General features: G+C 37.4%; 1 protein-coding gene across 4 annotated transcripts in view; it reads left to right on the plus strand.

Moving 5' to 3' along the window:
- CTNNA2 (catenin alpha 2) overlaps positions 1-23,263 on the plus strand; it is a 1,115,456-nt gene that overhangs the window by 322,896 nt on the left and 769,297 nt on the right. The gene's annotated exons all lie outside the window — the stretch shown is intronic.

The following is a 23,263-nucleotide window of genomic DNA, read 5'->3' on the forward strand; positions in this document are numbered from 1 at the left end:
AAGTTATGCCGTGAGTCTCCAAAGATACTTTGCTGTTCTAGTCTGCCCCTGTCAGAATATCAAGTTTGGTATATCCTAGGATGTGCGTTTTATGAAATAACAGAATTATTAATTCATGATAATTGAAAAAATGTACTAGTGATAACTAGCTTATCTTTGAATGCTTTTAATGGCAAATGTGACATATTACTTCTCCTTATCCCCACCCCTCTTTTTTCTTTTTTAAACACACAATTTTGAAAGCCATAAATCATTCCTTTTGCATTGATATGAACCCAACAGGCCAAATTACTATACTTTGCTTAATCATTTTTGAAAAAAAATAACTCTTTTTCTTCTAATAAATTTATAAGATTCCCGTAGTGAATTAGATTTTTTTATAGCAGCTGTTAATCTTTAAACTAAAAAATACTTAAATCAGTTTGGAAATAAGGAAAACATTTTTTTTCTCCCTGGAGTAGATCATAGTTACTTTTGTTTTCCATTTTTTTTCTTCCCTTAAGCCACATCCAGTATGATCATATTTCCATTTTCTTTTTAAAACCTTGGTTACATCATTATCTCCTTAATGCTAACAACCCAGAATTCCTTTCCAGATACTCCCTTTTTTAGTGTTTTTAGATAAGCAAGGTATTGTTGTGGTTGTTGTTTGTCTGTGTTCCTTTGCATCCTTAAGAAGCATTGAATTCTTTCCACATTTTCTCTTAATACGATTTGACTCCAAAATCATATTGGGAAATAGGATATCTCATTTGGATAGCACTCTAGCTTTGCCTCTATAAAGGTTGTTTCAGGGTAATTGGTAATTCAGCTATTTCCTCATGCCTCATTTCCAATTCATACTGTCATTTTACTAGAGGGATTCTTTTGTTCTTAGTGTTTATTCACCGAGACTACACATTTTTTTTTATCGTTATCTAAGCGATTTCAATCTTCTATTAAGAAAAAAAGTTTGCAGTCCAGTATTTCTTTCCATTCCCTACTTACTTATGATCTCCTCTAATTCACTACAAATATTCCAGTAAATTTCATTCAGGCGATTAACAACTTTTGCATTTTGTTGGCTTTTCTTTGTAATCTTTGACATTTCCAGGTTTTTCCAATAATTGTCTCAGGAAGATGAAACCAAAGTTTAACTCACTCATTCCTTAAAGAATTTGGCTTTTCCTCAAGTTTTGGCTCAAAAGTAAAGGGCCTATAGTCATTTTCCTGTTAAGCTTTTCAGTTTGGTGTGTGCCTGCTAGATCCATGATACACCCTCAACTTCAGTCCCATTTATCACACTGGGTGCATTTCTAAGATGGACGGTCTTCATCGCCTGTGGCCATGTTCATGTTCGATATACTCAGACTATGAAAGGAAACCCTCCCACACTACCTGGAGGAAACTTGAAAGTGTTCCATTGCTATTATCTGAAATAATACTTGATTAATCCCCTACCAGGAATGTTCTGACTCAGGTTGGCCTCCCTGATTTTTCTAAAGCATTTTCTAATCCAGTGCTTTCCAGTGCCTAGTAAATGTGTTGCATTAACAAAGGGGTGCCTGTGCTTTTCCCTTAATTTCCACCACAAAGTTATTTCTATGGCCCTTGAATTATGAATATGCTCTCTCTCGTAAATATTATTCCATTTAGATGAGCACGGTCTGGTTTTTGTCTCTGGTTACCTTCCATGGACTTGGCTATTTCCTGGTATGGGGTTTCTGACCATTATCTTTATACAGATCAGTCATTGGTGAAATCATGCATTGTTTTGCTGAAAGAGATCTTGAGAGAGACTGAGCATCACCCTTTTGTCTTCATATGCATCCAAACAAAAGCAGGCCTGTCCTGATTTCCTTTCAGCATTCAGTCACAGTACATGCGTTCCCGAATCAATGAATATTAAATGAGATGAGCATTTGTTGAAGGCTTCTTGTGTGCCTTTGCAAGGCCTCGAGGTGGTTATTCAGCAGAGCCAGTACCACATGTGAGTGTCAACAGTGTATCCAGCCATGTCTCCATCAACCATTGTGTTTTTACTGTTCTTGTAAATTTTACATCGTATTTGTCTTCCACTGCTGCGGATTATAGTTATCCCTTTTCACTTGTTTTGTTCTCAGGAAATGAAACTAATTTGCATGTTAGCCAACATTAAACCCTTGGGAAAAGTAAATTTGTAAGCGTATTAATGTGTATATAAATTAGAAAGCTCGCCGAACACAAACAAAGTATCCAGGGCATGTGGTTACCTGGATTGTCTTCTGGCCTTAGATTTTGAGAATATACTCTAAAGGTTCTTATGTAGAACACAGTTCCGGGGATCTCAGGAGAGTTTATACTGTGGCTGAAGATGGCATTACATTAGAAAGATAGGCTGGCCCTAGGCAAAATAGCGAAGCAGGAAAAGTTTGTCTTCCAATGTCACAGCCCTCAGGGCCACTCCTGCCCTCTGTTCCCTTTGGGAACTAGCCTAGGAACCCAAAGCCTTTTTTCTCTTCCTGAACTACAAAGGAATGCCTACCTTTGTCAGACTCCCTGCCCAATCAAAAGCACTGCTCTCAATACCTCCCTTTTCAGAGAGACTGAATTTTAGTGAAAATTGTCAGTTAAGAACTGATTCCAGGAATCCTTACCTCTCCAGACAATACATCCTTCAGACAAACCAGTAGGGATTCCAATCATTCCAGAGGGCTGGTGGGGAAAATCCTCCCATTTAGTAAGTCTTGATTTCTTGCTTTTCATTGTATGGCACCCTGAAAAGCCAGTGTGCTCAAATTTTGGTGTGCCCTATATCATTTTTTTTATTGCCAGATATGAGCCAATGAAACAATACAAATATTCTCAGAAGAGATCTATTTCTCTCTCTTAACCCCTATCGTAGAACAGTCTTGCCATAAAGAATCCTTAGATTATTTCTTGGGATATATGTATGCGTTCATAAATATGTATTATTACTTGGAAGTTCTTTAATACTTACATTCATTGTATTCTATTGGAAGTATCATTTGTAAGGTTGTATTTTTCTAACTTAACCTAGTTCGTTCTTTGTAATTTTACCTTATATTACTCCATTGGATGTGCAAATTATTTTCTTACTGTTGGCCATTTGGAGTGTTTGCAGTGTCTGCCTGTAACACACAGAGCTATAGTACACAAATTGTTGTGTGCATCTTGTGGACATGTACAGGTGTGTCTTGAGGAAATACACCTAGAAGTAGAATTGTTAAATAATGCATTGCATGCATAGGTATAAGTCTTACAGTTGTTCTAGAACTTGCTTTTCTGGGACAAGAACTGATAGTGATTTGTTCTTAGACTTATGCATTGTCTATTATGGGCAGACAAAAAGTAGAATTTGCTAAGTCCTGGGATAGCTTCCATTTACCTTTACCAGACAGTATGAAAATATTCTCTAAAGCATTTGAAACAATTACAGTAGTAAATGAGATTTCCTATTTCTTATATTCTTGCTAAATTGTATAGGAGTTTTTAGCATTTCCCCCCCAATTTTATGTGAATAAATTTGTATCTTAATGTTATTTTAATTTTTTTTTTATTATTGGGCTTTACATTTATTTATCAGCCATTTGGACCTACTCTCCTTTCATTTTCTTTGCCTGTGTTTCCATTGAGTTGTTCTTCATCTAAAATAACTATACTTATATTTTGGATACTCAAACTTTGTATTTTACATAATTTTTGCAAATATGCACTCCTGCTCTGCGATTAGTATTTTAATTTTGTTCATGCCTTTTTAAAATATACTTCTTTAAAAATGTAGTGTAATTTCACTACTTTTTGTTGAGTATTTTCTTTAAGAAATTGTTTTCTATCCCAATGTCATTATACATATATCTAAATACTTTTGCAAACGTTTAAGAATTTGGCTTTTACATTTGTCTTCATCTTTGATTTTTATTTTGTGAATTAAGATCTAGTTTTATTATTTTGCTTATTCATAGTTAATATTTAGTACCATTTATTGAAATGGTATTTATTGGGCTGTTGAAAGGCTCTCTATTCTATTCCATTGGTTAATTTCCACATGCATACCACTTCAACTTAATTACCATAGTTAATAAACATTGATATCTTGCAGGGCAAGTCTTTGTCCCTTTTCGTTGTTCTTCAGAAACACCTTTGCTATTCTTGATTGGCTCTTTGTTCCTCAATCTGAATCTTAGTATGTCTTGTTTATTTCTCTACAAGAGAACTCTGTTGGGAATTTGATTATAGTTGTATTGAATTTATAGATCAATTTGGAAAGAATTTCCATTTTTTAAATATTGTGCCTTAATCATCATTAGGGTATATTTCTCCATTTCACGTGTTTTGTTTTTATATTTCAGTAGTTTTATAATTTACGTCATAAAGGTCTTCATCCTTTTGGTTTTATTCCTAGGATCTTAAAGAGTTTGTCTTTGCTTGTTTATAAATGGTTATTATGATTAAAAATTTTTCGTGTTAATCTGTGTTTTAGACATTTTCTTAATGTGTCAGGGAGATCATCATAAACATGAGCTGTCATGATGCAATTGGATTTTGTTTACATATCTAAAAAATACCTGATCTAATAGTTCTGGTGATTGCTCTGGAGTTTGTTTTCCTGGGACAGTAACTGACAGGAGTTAGCTTTGAGATCACTGTCTTTTTTTTTTTTTTTTTCCCATAGAGGTGGGCTGCAAGTAGATTGCATCAATTGTATTTCCTGGACAGTGACTCAGATACTGAAGAAACCCTTCTTTCTAAGTGATACTTTTTATCTTTAGAAAATCAGCACTTTGTCACATTTACAATCATCTGACTTTGATGTAAAATCTTTCTCAATATTATTTGTCATTTCGATTTTACCAGTGGCCCCATGGGTAACTTGATTAAGTAGTTATCAGGCCTTAGGGTATTTGGAGGTAGACCTACTTTAAGTGCCATTGACATTCATTATCACTTAGGATAGTACCCAACATGTACTGGATATTCAGTAAGGATATCATTCAACAAATATCAGTGGTGTTATCACTGGAATATTAAAGGTAAGTTACAGACATTATGTTGCCCCATGTTCTATTTATAAAGAATTTTTTAGTGTTTAGTGTTTGCTGGAATTCTAGCAATGTCTAGCAAAATGAGATTAAAAATTCCATCTTTAAGTGATTTGTTTAAAAGTCTTATACACTGAATCCATGATGGTTCTGTCTTTGTTTTTGTTGTTTCCAATTAAGACAGATATTTAATACAATGTTATATTTGGAACAGCAATGGAATTCATAGATAGAATCAATCAGCTAATGTAGGTAGGAAAATGACCAAATGTTTCAGTCATTATTAAGTCTTCCTTACAGTGATCATGAGCATTACTGAGTATAATGAGCTACAGGATGTTTTAAAGAATTAGCTTGAGTTGCTCATATGAGCAATGGAGATTTTAGTAGCTTTTAGACAACATCTCCCTGCATGTCTGCCTACATATCCACAGAGCTGACCTGTGCTTTCTGTGTTTGAGGCTCTTAGAGGAGGGACCTAAAAGTCACTTGATACTTTCTATCCTGCAGAACTGCCTCTCTGCATCATTGACTCTCTCCTCCCATCACTCACTCACATGGTGCAGTATCCACTGCCCACTGCCCCAGTGCCATTTCTAATTGCTGCCATTCCTGATCTCCAGTTTTTTATTTCTTTTCTCTGCTGTCCACCATTGTGGCTCACTTCCCAGCCTTTCATGGAAGGGATGACTTTTCACAGATTGTTCCTGTCAATCAGAGCCTGACAGCCAATTAAAAACCCATTGGATTTAGTAGTGGGAACATCAGATCCTCTTGGCAGTGTGTCTGTCTTCCTTGGCACTCAGGGATGCTGCTTTTTGCTTCTGAAATTGGTTACATAATAATAAGCTTGCCTACTTTGGGGTCATTAGAGAATCTTGAGATTCTGGAAGGCTAATCCCTTGATGACTAAAATTTCACTGTGAGTATGAATTTTAATGGCATCTGCTCAAACTCTTATGGGGCATCTTGGTGTTTGAGTACTTTTTTAGTGCTATAACAACCAAAGTTGAGATGTAGAATACACTAAAATATTTTTTAAATGTAATATTTCTCACAAAGGGGATACATAGATTTCCTTTTGTGTCAGATTCCTAAGGCTGTTATAATAAGGTATCACAAACTGGGTGGCTTCAAACAACAGGAATTTATTCCCTTACAGTTCTGGAGGCTATAAGTTCAAGATCACGGTGTTCAGGGTCCCTCTGAAACCTGAAAGGGAGAATGCTTCCTGGCCCCTTCCTTGCTTCTGGTGGATTGCTTACCATCCTTGGTGTTCCTTGACTTGTAACTTCAGTAGTTCAGTCTCTCCTCCATCCTCATATGGTGTTGCCCCGTTCTGTGTCTGTATCTGGTCTCTTCCTATGACACCAGTCTTATTGAATCAGGGCACACTTTAATTCAATATGATCTCATCTTCAATTGATTACATCTGCAAATGGTCTATATTTCCAAACAAGGTCACAATCATAGGTACTAGAGATTAGGCATATGTTTGACCTATCTTTTGGGGGGTGAGGCACAATTCAACCCATAACACCATTTACTTGTGGACTCTCAATTGAAAATGATGGCTTGGGGATGTAGGTTGGAAACACATTCTGTGATTTTTATTTTTTAGATGTATGTAGGGAGATGTCAGGGAAAAACTTTGTCTCTTTCTAGTCCATCCATTATCTTCTTATTCCCCATTCTCCCACATACTCGCCCTTCATAATTTATTGTTAGAAATGGGAAGAGATGTTTAAAAATTATTGCTTAGAAATACAGTTGGTAAATAGCTTTAGTCTATAAGGAAATAACCCAGCTTTTCCAAGAGATCTGTCCTTTTAGTCTTTAGACCTTTGCAATTTCCATAGGTGGTTGATTTTATTTTTAGAAAATTGCCAAGTTTAAACAAAAAAAGAATAATGTTATGCAAAGTGTTATTCTAAGATGCTTGTGATTAGGGCTGATTTTGAATATTCATTATGATAATACTGGACCATGTCCTTTATGTAGATTGGTTCTTTCTCTGCTATCCAAAATGGTGAAAAAATGACAGTCCATTTAAGAGTTACACTATATTCAGTAAGTAGGTCACTGCTTTTAAAAGATTAGAAAAGAAGAAAATACATTTAATATTAAAATTATACTCATGGAACTCAGTTTAATATTTCATTGAGAATTTAAAAGACTGTATATTATTTGGAATAACTAGGATTATGTAGGTTAGCTTTCCACAGCTCAGGGAGATGTAAGAGCTGTTTACATGAGAAGACCATATACTGACCATGGAAGAAAGAATGTAGGGGTGCAGTAGGTAGAGAAAGCAGGGCAGCAGTTTGGAGGCAGAAAGGAGGGTGCCGTTTTTTAAGAAAAAGCTTGGGTTTTCATCCCAGAGTGTAGTATAAGCCCACGTACTAAGAGGCTATGTCTGAATAACAAGTAAAAGAAGGATAATTGGTAGAATTCTTTAAAACTATATATATTATCTGAAGCTCTTTAATTATTAATTTCTTTAACTTAATTATTAAGTTCTTTAAGATAATTAAATCGGTCACTTGGCACATCTACAGCATTCTATGATTTTAAACTGTATATTCATTTTTTATAAAGCCTTCTTGAGAGAGTTTTATGCTTTCTTCCAAAAAGCATTTGATTTTGCTTCTGACAGGGATCCCAAAACATCACCAACCTGAAACAGTTTTTTAAAAATAATTGCTCTGCTCTGGATTTTCTAGTCCTTTGGTAGTGTACATGAGTTTCTTACAAATACATACGGAGAATTCTTTGGTTATAAGGCATCCTTATCAATTATAAATAAAACCATCTGATTTTTTTTTTCTGTGCTGGGACAGACACGTTTCTTTGCCATTTCTCTCTGATAGAGGACAATTTTTTTTTCTACTTAATATTTTCACTGATGTAGCACTTCAAGAATATAAAATTTTATTTTGCATGGATAACATTACAGTTCCACTCCCTGTGAAAGGTAACACATTCTCCTGTCTCATGTGCAGCCATTAAAAATCTACCTTCTTAGTTACTGAGATTGCAAAGAGATTGTTGATGCTTCAAAATTACCATTTTTATTTCAAGGTTACTAAATTTCCTTCCTTCCTGCTGGCCTGCCTGCCTTCTTTCCCTCCTTCCTTCCTTCCTTCCTTCATCTTCCTTCCTGCCTTCCTGCCTTCCTTCCTTCCTTCCTTCCTTCCTTCCTTCCTTCATCTTCCTTCCTGCCTTCCTGCCTTCCTGCCTTCGTGCCTTCTTTCCTTCCTCCCTGCCTTCCTTCCTTCCTTCCTTCCTTCCTTCCTCTTCCTTCCTCTTCCTTCCTAACTTCGTTCCCTCTCCCTTTCTCTCTCTTTGGTTCAGGAATTGCTCTTCCATTTATACAGATGTTTTTGCTGTGTTGCATGTATTTCCAGATGTCTTGGAGAAATAGTTCATGCTCTTCAGTCTCTCGCATCCTCTTGTTTAATCTTTTATGTAAACCTGTGCCCTGGGGTGCTATTTTTCATCTTACTGATGAGTCTTAGAAAGGTTAAGTAACTTGCACAAGGTAAAACAAGGTAAAAATTGTCAGAAGGGGAACATAAGCTCAAGAAGTCCAAAGCAGGTTCGTCACTGGTATGTTCTCAAAGGGGGAAAAAAAAAAAAAGGATTATTTTCAGAGCTTGTCATACTGACAATTTTGTTACTTAATTTTTTTACTAGAATAATATTAATACTATTAACACTGTTGCTTTAAGTCTTAGTTTCCATATGTAAAAGTTGATAAGCCTAAATTTCAGTGGAGCACCAAGTTCTGAGTTAGTAGATGATATCTAATTAATGGTGAAAAATGCTGAATCTGTAGTTTTTGAAGTGGTGACGATTAAAGATTAACCATATCTGTCATGTGATAGCATATTAGTTCTTTTGTTGCTTACTTTGATCTCTAATTTTGGGGCATACATATGTATAATAGGTGCAAAGCAGACTAACATTTGTAGGTGGTGATTGATATCTCATTCTGTTATAAGGTATGCTTGCTTTGGAAAACACTATGTGATCTTTGCGTGCACAATGAGAGGTCCTTTATCTGTGTCTGCAGTCTTAAGAAACATCGACTGGGGCATCACACTGCAAAACTTTATGCCAATAGGCCCTAAGTTTAGAGCTTCAAGGTTACTGAGTTCACGTTCTTTTAAGTCTAGCAACCTTATCAAATTCTAGGACTGAGGCCAACTAGGTAGGTGTGTGACCTTGGACAAATGAATAAACCTTTCTAAGCTAAGCCATGGTCTCTTTTATCTTTGAAATGGGCTGTTTTCTACCTCACTGGGAGATCATATATTTAGAGGGCTTATCATTGTGCCTGGTACATAGTGTTTTATAAATAACAGTTATTACTGGTTTTTGTTTTTGTTTTTTGTTTTTTGTTTTTTGTATGATAGTATCCAGAATTGGAAGGGGTCTGTAAGATTTTTTTAGCTATCTATTCTTAAATCTCTGGGGAAGAGGAAAGTGAGCTATAGGAAACTATAAGTGAGGAAGTAACATTACTTAACATTGAAGAGATCCACACAGAGTAGGGCAAAATAGATTGTTGCAATGGTGCCATTTTTTGGAAATGATCTCTAGCTGCATCTGTTTATTATTGAAAATATTAGGTTTGGGGATTCTCAAATGTAATTATAATGTGTGGCATATGAAACAGAGGAAGGCTTAAGGCTAAATTCTATAAATGGTTCCATTTACTGGTTTTGCCAGCTCTCCATACCATAGCCTTGACTGGAGTATTTAAATTGGGCACACTTTGTGGGAGCTTATGTGATATGCCTGTGCATACCCATGCATTTTTACCTGAAAAGATTCTTTAACTTGGAATTGTGCGAAGACAAAAACAAGTGGATATGTTAGAAATCACTGAATCCGCGCTCTGTCATAGGGATTAAATTGACTACCCCTTGTTTATATAGGGCATCCTGTAAAGGATGCAGGTGGACTCATATTTCCACCTTAGTAACAGCCTTGGACAAGTGTGACTGGGTGGTAACCTCCCTGCAGGCATGGACCAATCAGCTTAGGCTGCCAAGGTCCCTAGTCCAGTGTGCCAGGATGCCTACTTCTTACTTCATGGTTTCAGTACTATCTGAAGGTGGTTAAGAATTTTGCTTGTTAAGCCCAGGTATTGTTCAGTAGTGCTTCTCTGTCTCTAAAATAAGTTCATGGCATCTGCAGGTTTCTTGACATATGCATTTTCTTCCCCAGCTTTTTCTTTAAACTCCTTTTGGGGGCGCCTGGGTGGCTCTGTCGGTTAAGCGTCCGACTTCGGCTCAGGTCATGATCTCACGATCCGTGAGTTCGAGCCCCGCGTCGGGCTCGTGCTGACAGCTCAGAGCCTGGAGCCCGTTTCAGATTCTGTGTCTCCCTCTCTCTCTGCCCCTCCCCTGTTCATGCTCTGTCTCTCTCTGTCTCAAAAATAAATAAATGTTAAAAAAAAATTAAAAAAAAAACTCCTTTTGGTGAGAAGAGCCACTCGCTGTTCAGTATAGGACTTGAAAATGAACTAATTCCCCTTCATCGTTCAAAACCAGTCCCTGTACTTCGTTGGACACCTCCCAGCAGTGCCCCAGGGCCATTAGTGCTCAGTCCCTCCATCTAGTAATACGTTAAGTGGTGTAAGAATTAACCAACCATGTGTATTTGCCTTAAAAATCCATGTTAGTGTATTAATTCTTATTATGCTGTCATGTAGAGTGGAATACTAACATCAGCATGACCAGAATATTCTCTCCCTACAGACAGACCTCCATGGGAGGTTAAATTATACTCCCAATATGAATTTATTAATTTGCCGTGAGAAACCTGTTCACTGAGGTACTACTGTGCACCTTCATTCATTGGAAAGTGCGTATAGTGCAAGTTTCAAGTCCTTTATCACTATTTTTCTACTTTTTCTTTAAAGTAAATAAACACTAAGAGGCACAGAATGGGCTCCCTCCCCCTTTGCCTGTGAGCAGCATTCAAGAGGCAGAAACATTCTGAGACTGGCCAGAGAATCAGAGAATGGCTGCAGCTGTTAACACACCAGAGAGTATCCAAGAAGTCTGCAAATACAGAGAAGACTGTATTTATTGTGTGTTTTTTTTTCCAGTTTAACAATTGTATCCATGCTTTAAACTTTATGTACTTTATAAGATACAGTGTATGGAGTTGAAGAAAAAATATCGAGCATATCATGAAAACATAACTAGCAGACGCCTGGGTGGCTCAGTTGGTTAAGTGTCTGAGTTCTGCTCAGGTCATGATCTCACGGCTCGTGGGTTCAAGCCCCACATTAGGCTCTGTGCTGACAGCTCAGAGCCTGGAGCCTGCTTTGGATTCTGTGTCTCCCTCTCTCTGTCCCTCCATCCCCCCGTTTCTCTCTCTCTCTCTCTCTCTCTCTCTCTCTCTCTCTCTCTCTCTCTTTCTCTCTCTCTCAAAAATAAAAATAAACATTAAAAATTTTTAAAAATATATAACTAGCAAAAAATTGTCCTATGTTTCCTTTCATTGGCATACTCTACATTATTTTGAATACATTGATGGATCGTGTTTTCCAGTGGAAGGAAAGAAAAGGTTAAAATTCATTGACTTCCTGTAATCTTCATTCTTTCACTTCTCTCTCTACAGTGCCCTTCAATTTCATGAAACTGGTATACATGATGGAGTCTCTTTCCTTCAGAAATCTTAGTATGGGCGCCTGGGTGGCGCAGTCGGTTAAGCGTCCGACTTCAGCCAGGTCACGATCTCGCGCTCTGTGAGTTCGAGCCCCGCGTCAGGCTCTGGGCTGATGGCTCAGAGCCTGGAGCCTGTTTCCGATTCTGTGTCTCCCTCTCTCTCTGCCCCTCCCCCGTTCATGCTCTGTCTCTCTCTGTCCCAAAAATAAATAAACGTTGAAAAAAAATTTAAAAAAAAAAAAAAAAAAAAAAGAAATCTTAGTATAAATCTGAATCAGCCCAGGGAAAGGGGTCTTAAACCTATCAAGCCGACTTTTCATTTAGGGCTTGATGTCAAGAGGTTAAAAAGACCTTGAAATCTCCCTGTTGATCCAGACCTGCTCATATGGGTCCAAGGAATTAATTAATTAATGTTGAAGGGTGTATTTATCTGAGATATTCTGATCTATACTCTTTGCCTTTAGTCCTCTAACAGGGATTTGGGGGAGGGCATTGACAGTGAGCTGCTGGTCTCTGCTAGCTCTTAGAGTTAAGGCTAAAAGCTACACATTGGAGGGACAAAGAAAGAAAAACTTAATCTCTGTCTCACACACATGGAATGATGGATGGATGGATGGATGGATGGATGGATGGATGGACAGATGGATGGACGGACGGACAGACAAGTAGATTGATACAGAAATACACACACACACACACACACACTTAGGATTCCCAACTTCCTAACATTAAGCTTTCTCTGTCTTGAATTTCCAAATGCTCACTCAGTGGTCATTTCTCTGCAGATGTTCTATGGATGACCCTGGATAATTCAGAAAAATCAGGTTGTGAAAAGTAGAGGGCAGAACTTGTGACTTCATCTTGAATATCTAGAAACCTAGCAAGTGTCTACCACAGAGCAGGTACTGAATAAATACTTACTGAATGAATAAAAGGATGAATGAAATGATATGTAACTCTTTATATACTTTCTACACAAACACACATTTACAGTTATAATCACATAATCAACCCTACACTAAGGCAGTATGGCTAGGACTGTCACTCTCCTACCTCTAATCACCCAAATTTCTTTCACCCTTAAGGCTGCACGTTACCCTGTTGGGACATTTTTCCCTGTCAAGGGTGATATTTTTTTATTACCTTATTTCACTTATTTTAAAAAATTATACTTTTGAGTTGGAAGGAGAGAAGTCTGTCTGATACCATCATGACCCTAGTGACAAGCCATTGATCGTAGAAGTGAAGAAAGCTTTGATGAGCATATCTTGGCAGTTTGGTTTTTTTTGGCTTTAGGGTTTTGAGTTACCTTAAATCAATTTTGGTCATTACCTATTGCCAGATCCTGCTGAACAAATGTATTTTTGTTGAATATGTTTTCTTACAATTGATATACTGATGTTGATTTAGATGTAGTTTCTTCCTTGTCCTCTTAATATAGGAACCAGAATGAGAGTGACCTGGGCGCCTCCTTTGGCCGAATAAAGGAGATTCATGGCTATAATCACATTTAAGAAACCGCTATTCCTCTGTGATGACTGGAGAATCAATGGCAGTTCAGAAATTAAAGCAAAGACTGTGCCATTTAAATCTTAGAATCTGATCATTCTGTTTTTTCATTCTCAAACCAGTGAAGATGATCAGTTTTCTCCATGTTGTATTTTAAACTATATTTTAATTGAGCTGTAATTTTATAGCACTGTTTACCAGATTCATAATACCAATTACTTGGAACCTTCTTTGTTTGGCTTCTAATTTTGAAATGTGTGGTAGAGTTTTCTATCTTTAATCAACTTTTCTCATTATGAGGATTGTTCCTGTGTTGTGTGTAGCCAAAGACTACTTTAGGAAAGTTAAGTTGGCTTTTTATTTTACAGTATAGCAATTTCAAGCATAGTTTATCTATCTCTAGCCTATAAGATGTAAATTATATAATGTACCTTTATTATACTTCCCATTTATGTTTCTTTGCATTTATATTTTAGCTGATATGAAATCAGTGATGCAAGTATTATTTCATTCCACTCATGACAATTTTGAGGTACCTCAAAATTAAAACCAGAAACTTACAGATATATTTACACATAAGCATAGTATCAAGACATCCAAACTGGTATAAAAACATTTATATGGACTAACTTGAGGACAGTCCGTTGTGAAGTTTTGAAATCTTAACAAAAACAAAATGTTTCTTTTTTTCAATTTTTTAATGTTTGTTTATTTTTGAGAGAGAGTGAAAGAGAGAGAGAGAAAGGAGTGGAGGAGCAGAGAGAGAGGGAAACACAGAATTGGAAGCAGGCTCCAAGCTCTGAGCTGTCAGCATGGAGCCCCACGCGGGGCTGGAACCCATGGACTGTGAGATCATGACCTGAGCCAAAGTCAGATGCTCAACAAACTGAGCCACCCAGTTGCCCCAAAAACCAAATGTTTCTAAAGAAATATACCACAGTAGTAAACTGAAGCAAATCCAAACTGAGGGTTGAGATCTAGTTGATCTGGACCCTGTCCCCAGTGGACTCTGACCTTGAGCAAGTCATGTAAGTTTCTTGATACTTGTCTTCTCCCCTCTGAAATTGAAGATTTGGGCTCCACCAATGAACTTAGATTTAATATCTCCAAATATATATATATATATATATATATATATATATATATACACACATATATATATACATGTATATATATATGTGTATATATATATATATATATATATATAGTAATTTGATCCTGAAATAGATCAGTGACTAGTAATCATTTATTATCTATCTTACTAATTGTTTTCACAACTTGCCAGAAGCCAGGTTTATCTCCTCCAAAGCTGATTGGCAACACTGTTCATGCTAACACTATTAATTTGCTTAAAAGGTCATGTACAAACAAATTATCCTGAGTTGAATGACTAGTTAGTAGGTATTTAACATTTGGAAACCTGTGGGGAGTTGTTTGTTCATCATTTATGCTCTTTTTATAATCCAAATGCAGGATTAGTTCTTGGGCAAGGGCTGATTAATGTTTGTTTTGACATTTACCTTCTCTTTAAAGGATGTTTAAAAAATTTTTGGGGTGCCTGGTGGCTCAGTCGGTTAAGTGTCTGACTCTTGATTTTGGCTCAGGTCATGATCTCACAGTTACGTGAGTTCGAGCCCCATGTTAGGCTCTGTGCTGGCGGTGCAGAGCCTGCTTGGGATTCTCTCCTCTCTCTGCCCTTCCCTCACTTGTGCTGTCTCTGTCTCTCTCAAAATAAATTAATAAACTTAAAAAAATTAAAATTTCTTAAGATCTATCTTAGTGAGGAGGGGATCATATTTTTGTGTGTGGTTCAGAAGAACGTATTAAAGACCAAGTAGTTGAAAAAAATACTTTTAATAATTACAGCTGTCTCAAATTGGATGGTTTCTTTTTTTTTTAATGTTTTATTTATTTTTGAGACAGAGAGAGACAGAGCATGAATGGGGGAGGGTCAGAGAGAGGGAGACACAGAATCTGAAACAGGCTCCAGGCTCCGAGCTGTCAGCACAGAGCCCAACGCGGGGCTTGAACTCACGGACCGCGAGATCATGACCTGAGCTGAAGTTGGCCGCTTAACCAACTGAGCCACCCAGGCGCCCCTCAAATTGGATGGTTTCTAAGGGAGGAAGAGGGTTTCTGTCCTAGAGGTCACACCTGGATTTTGCATCTACTAAGATTTAGACTTCATGATGTCTTCTAAGGTATTCTCAAATTCTGGAGTTTGAAGATTAAGTCCTCCCTCCACCTCCCTACTCTACCATTCCTTACATGATGTCTTAATTAGCAAGAAGAAATAAAAATGTCCTGTACATTTGCATGTTGACATGTTGAGCCTGCTGGTATTTTTGATGATCATTCTATCTCTGCTGTCCAGTGTACATGCCCATTCTTTCTTTCCTCAACACACTAAAGGTGTTTGACACCGCATTTCAACTATTTCAGTCTATTGACATTTCAGTAGGTTTTGATTTGTGGTCACGGTTGTAGGAGAGTAAAGATACTGGTCAATAGAAACATTTATTGACTTAAGAATATAAATACATCAGAAATATGCCTTTTATAGAGAGACTTGCCTTATATATACAGGGTTATTGAAATTATGGTGTTACACAAAAAAAATAATTCATTGGCTCCTTAATTTGCTTTACAAACCAACCTATAAGAAGCCTTCTTTAATTATATATTTGATATAATACACTTATTTCAGAAACATTTATTGTACAGTGAAATTTACATGTTCATCAATACCTTTTCCCTTTTTTTCCCTATAAAAATATCAAGCAACATTGGGTTCAATACTGATCCTTCATACTCCATTTTTGTGTTAAACTGATCACACCACTGTTTACTGTTTCCAAGTTTATGGTCTTTCACTGAATTTGAGCCCAAGACAATAATCGTGTTTTTGTGGAATGTGGCCCTTGCTATATTTAACAGGTCCTTGCAAAGGTCTCATTTGTGAAATATGCCATATTGTACATGATAATCTTCCTGATTGCAACAATGCAAAATTACCCCATACCCTCTCCTCCCAATGCAGGAAAAGGCTACAGCTGAAATAATTAAAATCCATACGCTTAATGATCTGTACCTTCTGCAGGGTGGCACATTACTGTCTCTAACAATGTTTAATAGCTCATAACATTCCATACACTTAATCATCAATTACTGGCACTTGTAGTCCTTTTGCATACTGAACATATCTTGATAGAGGGAAAATTGCATTGGAAGAGCCTCAGTTACCCACCTTGGAAAAAAAAGAACTGGGCCAGACCGAATGAGGATGAGTGGCTGTCTTTGGAGCTGCTTGAGCCACTGAGGCAGGACCATAGCCAGGCCATCTGGGTGTTTTGGGATTTTGTTAGGTGAGGAGGAGGTTTTAATTTGCTTGTGTAACACTGTACTTTGTTGGTCTCCCAACCACTTCGGGGCTATATCCAGAACCCCTGATTGGGATGTCAGGTGACTGGGATGCTGGCCTCACCCAGCCACCTGACCCCCCCACAGGTGAATTGCCATTTAGTTTCTGTGTCTTTATATGGAAGGTAAGAGTGAGGTGCTGGACAAACCTGAAGAGGTTCTACCCAGATCAGAATTTCTCCGGTCTTAGTCACTTCAGGGACAATGGAACCATCAGCGTTCTGACATTTTCCATGTAATTTCTTGTTTGCTCAGAGTTGTTTGGAAAATGAAGAAAGATAAAGAGTCCACAGAGTCTACTACCCTTGGTAGGATGACAAAGGGAAAAGAAGAATCCTTATTTTATAATAATTACATGTTTAAAAAAATTTTTTTAATGTTTATTTTTGAGAGAGAGACAGCCAGAGCACGAGCAGGGGAGAGGCAGAGAGAGAGGGAGACCCAGAATCTGAAGCAGGCTCCAGACTCTGAACCGTCAACACAGAGCCTGAAGTGGGGCTCAAACTCACGGACGGTGAGATCATGACCTGAACCGAGGTCAGACGCTTAACTGACTGAGCCACACAGGCACCCCTAACTAAATGGCTTTGATGTAGTTTGCATGATACCTCCTCTTTATATACATAAATATTATTTATTAAACATTACTATGTTAATTATTTTAATTGTTTAATATAATTGTGCACTAATATACATTACATCTATAATAATTATATAACATACATTGTATTTAACATTGTAATTAGTTATATATTATTAATATGCCATATAATTATAATTATACATGATTAATATATATAATATGTATTATGCATATAAGGCTTTGTTTGCATATTTAGGCCAAAGATTAGTTTGTTTTGGTAACAGAAGGACATGAACTGTGCCAGCAATGCTGTAGATGCTCAGGGATAGAAGTGACAGGATCTGCAGGAGGTAGCTTCTTTTAATGCAGATTTTGCTTGAGAAAATACATAATTTCATCCTCCCTGAGCCTCAGAGAAAATTCTGATTGTCGACCTTTCCTCCCAATCATGGATTTCAGTCATAACCAGCCTGGGGTGAAATGCACACCTTGCTGTCTCAAGTTCTTGATTGTTTCCAAAAAATTTTAAGACTTTTCCCCTCTTGGTAGCAAATGCTTATGAGAACAAAACAAAGGAGAGGCTACCTTTCTAGTCACCTTCCTTTCTCAGACTTTACAGCTTCTCTGCTGCTAACTGAACTCACAAGATCAACTTAAAACAAATGGAAGAAAATATTCCTATTATGTCACTGATAAGTGCATAGCATTCAGGATTTTGTCCTCTCTTCTTGCCTTAGCAGCAGTTGGATCTTTTTTAAAACATAAAGTGCCAGACAGGCCTTCCTTTGCTCTTCCCAACATTCATTGAGTCACTGTACAGTATAAAATATATGTTAGGTGCTAGGAATAAAGAAATCAATATGCTACAATTATTTGTACCCTGACCAGATTTACAGTCTTGGGAAAGGGTTGAGGACTCAAATGTATGCAGCGTAGGCAGCCATAATTCAGCTCTGATAAGAGACAATAGGGAATATTGGAGCCTGGAAATAATTGGAGAAATGCCTTTATTTAGTTCTTCCCTCCAACCTTCCTTCCTTCCTTCCTACCTTCCTTCCTTCCTTCCTTCCTTCCTTCCTTCTTCATAATACTCTGCTAACTGAATAAAATAGTTCTTTGATAGAGGGAAATAGTGTACTCATCTCCAACTCATAATACACATCCAAATGGAATTATGAAAATACATAATTTTAATGCAGTAAGTAGATTCTTAAAGTTATTTCTAAATTATAGTTGTTAATAGCACAGATCCTAGAGCCAGACTGATTGTCAATGGTGGCTCTCCCACTTGCCAGCTGTTTGACCTTAGGCAAGTAATCTTCCTTTTCTTTCTTCAATTTCCTCAGGTACAAATGGTGACAGTGCAAGTATTTACTTCATCAGGTTCTCTTGAGTAGTAATTGAATTTTAACAAATAAAACTCTTCAAACAGAACTTGGCACACCATGAGCTCTAAATAAAAGACTGTTCTTACTAGGGAAAAGACAAGACAGCACATGTTAAAATATTAAGTCTTAATAGACACAATCTGATAGATTCTTAAAATGGAAGGAATCCTGAGTCACCTTGTGGGCACCATATACTTGCTGCTGAAATAAGCCCAGAGAGGAATATTTTTCAGTATTTACTTATGCATTTAGTTCAACTGTACACCAGCCAACTCTGGATAATTCCTATCAAGAGAGTGCTCACCTTTGTCTTCGAAAAAGGAGCCAAGAGACATAATGTAATGTGTCAAAATCTTGTCTGGTAATACTGTAACTTCCATGGTGTTCCATGTCTACATTGGCCATTCCTGGTTTTGTTTTTTTCTTAACTAGAAGATCTAATAGGCTTTACTAAGCAATTCATCAATTGGGCAGCATCCCATTTAGCCAATAGAGAGATTCTCCCTACATTGACCCTTCATTTAACATTTCATTTGCTTTATCTCCAGTGAAGATACGTATTTCCCACCATGCTTTGAAAATGAGCTAACCATAGCAGTAAATGGTTTTTAAACACTACATTGCTTTACAGATTCTACAACATAATCAAAATGATAAAACATTCAGATGATGTGCAGTGTCCACTCAATTATTATTTTAAAATTCTGTTGTGTCTGTTCCTTCACTGTCTCTGTGAGTGTGTGGCTCAAAGAAGATGTGTAGTTTGGGGAGCAGAACCAGACAAGAGTGTGTGAAGCAGTGGTCAGGTATTAGACTTCACTAATCTTTCTTGTGTAAAAATACATTGCATTTTCTACATTGCTGCAGAGGATTCATTTTTCAGGATTTTCTAAGGTTTGTACCTCGAGGAAAATATGTGTGAAAAAGGTTCTGAGGCAGCCATAGGTTATTATGAAAAGGGAACAAATTATAGCTAAGAGGGTTGGAAACTTTGCTCTTTATTTCTCATCTTCTCTAGGAAGTCTACAATGGGAAAATATCAAGAACATGAACCATCAATATGTGCCCTATACTTTATGTAATTAGGCAAAAAAATCTATGTAATTAAAGGAGAATTTATATAACTAGACAAAGGAGAATATACAGTTGCAGATATTACATATGATAACTGTTGGTTAGACATATTGCATAGAGAACTTTCTGGAAGACAGCTCAACACTCTTTGAATCTAGCTTTTCACCATACCCTTTTCCCTCACTTCTCACAGTTTTCCAGTAGTTCATCTGTCAAGTATTTAAAGAGAGCTTTTGTTACATGCAGGCTCTGCCTTCAAAGGATGCACCACATGGTATTTCATGCTATTTTGGTTCATAATCTGCTTCCAAAATGACTTTTCTACTCCTGAGACCCTGTCCTCTGTATGTTATCCACCTCTTCTATTTATTATTATCATCCTGCATCATTCCACATTTGAGTAGATATTATTTCAAGCTTATGCATGATTATCCATCCATCCTGGGGCCTCTGGGGTAACATAAGAACCAGAACAAGCATCCGTGTGAAAGCCAAGTACTGGAAACATTTGGGAGGGGAGTTATTTTCTGCCTTAAAACAATAAATATTTTTATTGGGCAGATGTTTTCTTGCTTCTAAATTATTGTGTACACAGTAATGGAATCAACCAAAATATGCACTTCCAAACCTTTAACAAGGAGTTCATGAACTATTCTTGTAAGGGGGAGGATCACAGTGATAGTGGGAGCAGTGATATTAATGACAATAATGAGTGAGCCCCCATTATGAGTAAATACTTGTGCTGGGTGCTTTGACTGTATCACCTGTAACCTTTAACCATAATGACAGGTCCACAAGGAAGCTCTTATTATTTCTGCCCCTGTTTTGTAGTTGAGGGGACTCAAACACAAAGGTTGAATAATCGCCAAGCTCTCATTTTTGGTAATGGTTGCTGTGGCATTAGAGTGTGATCCTAGGTCTTTGTGATTTTAAAGGTTACTTCTCCTTTAATCTATGAGTTAATATGTGTATGGTTTTTAGAACAATACTTACATAATAAGCCTTTATATAGAAGCTCTCTGTACATGTTGTTATTCCTTTTGTCACTTATGTGGAGATGTTAATTTTTCTTCTTTCTAGCAGGTGGTAGTGGCTTGAGGAGATCAAAGGCTTTACTAGAGAAAATTTTTTGTGAGCTTAGGTCCATATCAAGTAACTGAGATTGAATAAAATGGTATATATATTTTTAAAAAGGCAGATCTATTATCCTCTCTTCATTGATCCCTTCTCTCTTCTACACATGCATGCTGTTTCCTAGCTAAATATTTTAGTCCGCTAGAAAAGGCGGTTCCCTGGGAAAATAACAGCTTTTATCCTGATAAACTCACTTATCATTGCTTAATATAGATTTCCATTTTAATTCAGTAATCTTAAAACTACAGGGAAATAAAATGCATTAAAGTCATAGTTGACTTCAGATTGTCTTTCCTTTAAAATCTTTAACAACATAAAATCATTTATACCTGTTTAAAATGAGTTTTTACTTGTAACTTGAATCAAATCATCTTCTATTTATCTTAGAATAATGTCAGAATTTAGCATGAGGTTTCCACTTGCAGAGTCACATTAACTAATGTGGGTCTCTCTCCTCTCAATCTCTCTTCCCCTTCCCTTCTCTAGTCTCTCATGGACATCTCCAGAGATCCTTCCTGGGGTGTCTTCTGGGGGCCACAACTTGATTAGCTCCATGTGAGAGCTCTATATTGCTACGTGTTGCTCAGCTTTGAAGCAGTATTGCTGACTGAATGGCCAGTATCTGGATTAAGTGCCATTATACTGACACTTTATATAGAAACCTGTACTTGAATATTAGGTTGATTAGATAGGGTTCCTCCTCATGCTGATGGGTGCAGCTGGGCTCACCTCCGAGGGCCCTTGGTATAGAGAGTAGCCCTACCTGAGTGGCCTACTGTTATTGTGGCTCATATACCAATTTCGCTTGCAGAATTTGGGTTCAACCATGTTACTTACTATAGGTTCATATGCAGAATAAATCTCCCCTTTCCTTGAATAAGTAGATTCATTCCAACATCAGCTACTGCACCCGTGATACCATACACAAATTTGTCCATCTTTAGATGTGGTGACCTTCTCAATATTTCATTAGATTTGCTACCACTGTGGATGTTCTTTCCAGCTGCACTATGCAGAGTGAGAATGAGATAGTCTTCTCCCACAACACAGATATCTGCCAGTGAGTCTTTTTTTTTTTTTTTTGAGGGGGGTGGTTCAGGGAGTGAGGAGATTTATGCAATCCTGTAGCAAGGGTGGGACACCTGAATTAAAATGTATCTCCTAATTGCCAGCCTCCACCTTAAAGTATATTTAGTCCTGAGGAGTCAGACCTTAAAAATTCACCTTTGTGCCAATATGGTAATGAATTTTTACATGTCTCCCGTGCTGTTAATCAAGCTATTTGTTTGTGTATCGGCATTGAGACTAGGCTGGTTGGTTATATAGTATGCTTATTGTAGACAGTAGTCTCTTTTAAAAATCTAACAATGCGATATATTTCCTGACATGACTTCGTTTCCCAAGCATGAAAAGTATCCCTCTGAGGGTTTGAATAACTGTAACATTGAGTGAATTACATCCTATTCTGATCTGCTTGTGAAATGGAAAGGGGTGGTTTGTTTTCTCTTGTGTCTGAGGATACATTACAGGACACAGAGTCTTTCAGTGATATAATTGACTAGGTTTGGATTAATAGATCAGAAGTAATCATTTGTATAATAAATATTGAATGATTTTTTTACCCTAAATTAAATAATTGGTCATATTAACTCTCTTTTTCAAGTTTATTGAAGAAGCTTGTATTGCCCCTGTGTATGCTCTGCTATGTGAAGCCTCATGATTCTGCTTCCCAGGCCTCTTTACCCCGGGTGATATCCAGTCCACTGACAGGGAACCTATCTCATCCTCGTCAGTGACCCCTCTGTTTGCTACTCCTGCATCCCTTTGTACAAATATTCAGTATTCACCAAACACTTGCCTTCCTCCTGGTCTCCACATCTGATCAGTCCCCATATCTGGTCATGCTTGAACACAGATCTCATTAATATCCTCTCTGTATCCCTTCCTCGCTGTATCCCATTTCTATTTCCCTGGCCCAGGACCTCATTACTGCTGCTTTCCAACAGTCATGCACTTGCCCTAATAACTAGTTTCTCTGCCCTAAACTTGTCCCCTGCACTTTATTTCATGTGATGTAGCCAAAATAAAAATCTATTAATGTCACTTGCATCCCTGCTGAGGACACAGTTCAGATCTTGTTCATGGCTTTCCAAGAACTGCCACCTCTATTCTCTGTACCCCTTCCTCCCCGTGCCTCCCACATGACTGTGGTTCCTCACACTCAGCATCCTGCTCCAGGTTTCAGAGCCTCACACGGCATTTATGCTTCTGAGGGTGCTGTTCCCACCACTGTCTTTCTGGTGAGCACTTCTTAGTTCTTCAGAGCCCATCAGTGTTGACAGCTTCTCCCTGCCTCACGCTAAATACATCAATCACTTCCCCTTCTTTGCCTATGGTCTTGATCATAAGCCTGTGGTGGTATGTAATCACAGATATTATGAGTATGTA

This window comes from Prionailurus bengalensis, chromosome A3 (genome assembly GCF_016509475.1).
Source record: "Prionailurus bengalensis isolate Pbe53 chromosome A3, Fcat_Pben_1.1_paternal_pri, whole genome shotgun sequence".
Lineage (NCBI taxonomy): Eukaryota > Metazoa > Chordata > Mammalia > Carnivora > Felidae > Prionailurus > Prionailurus bengalensis.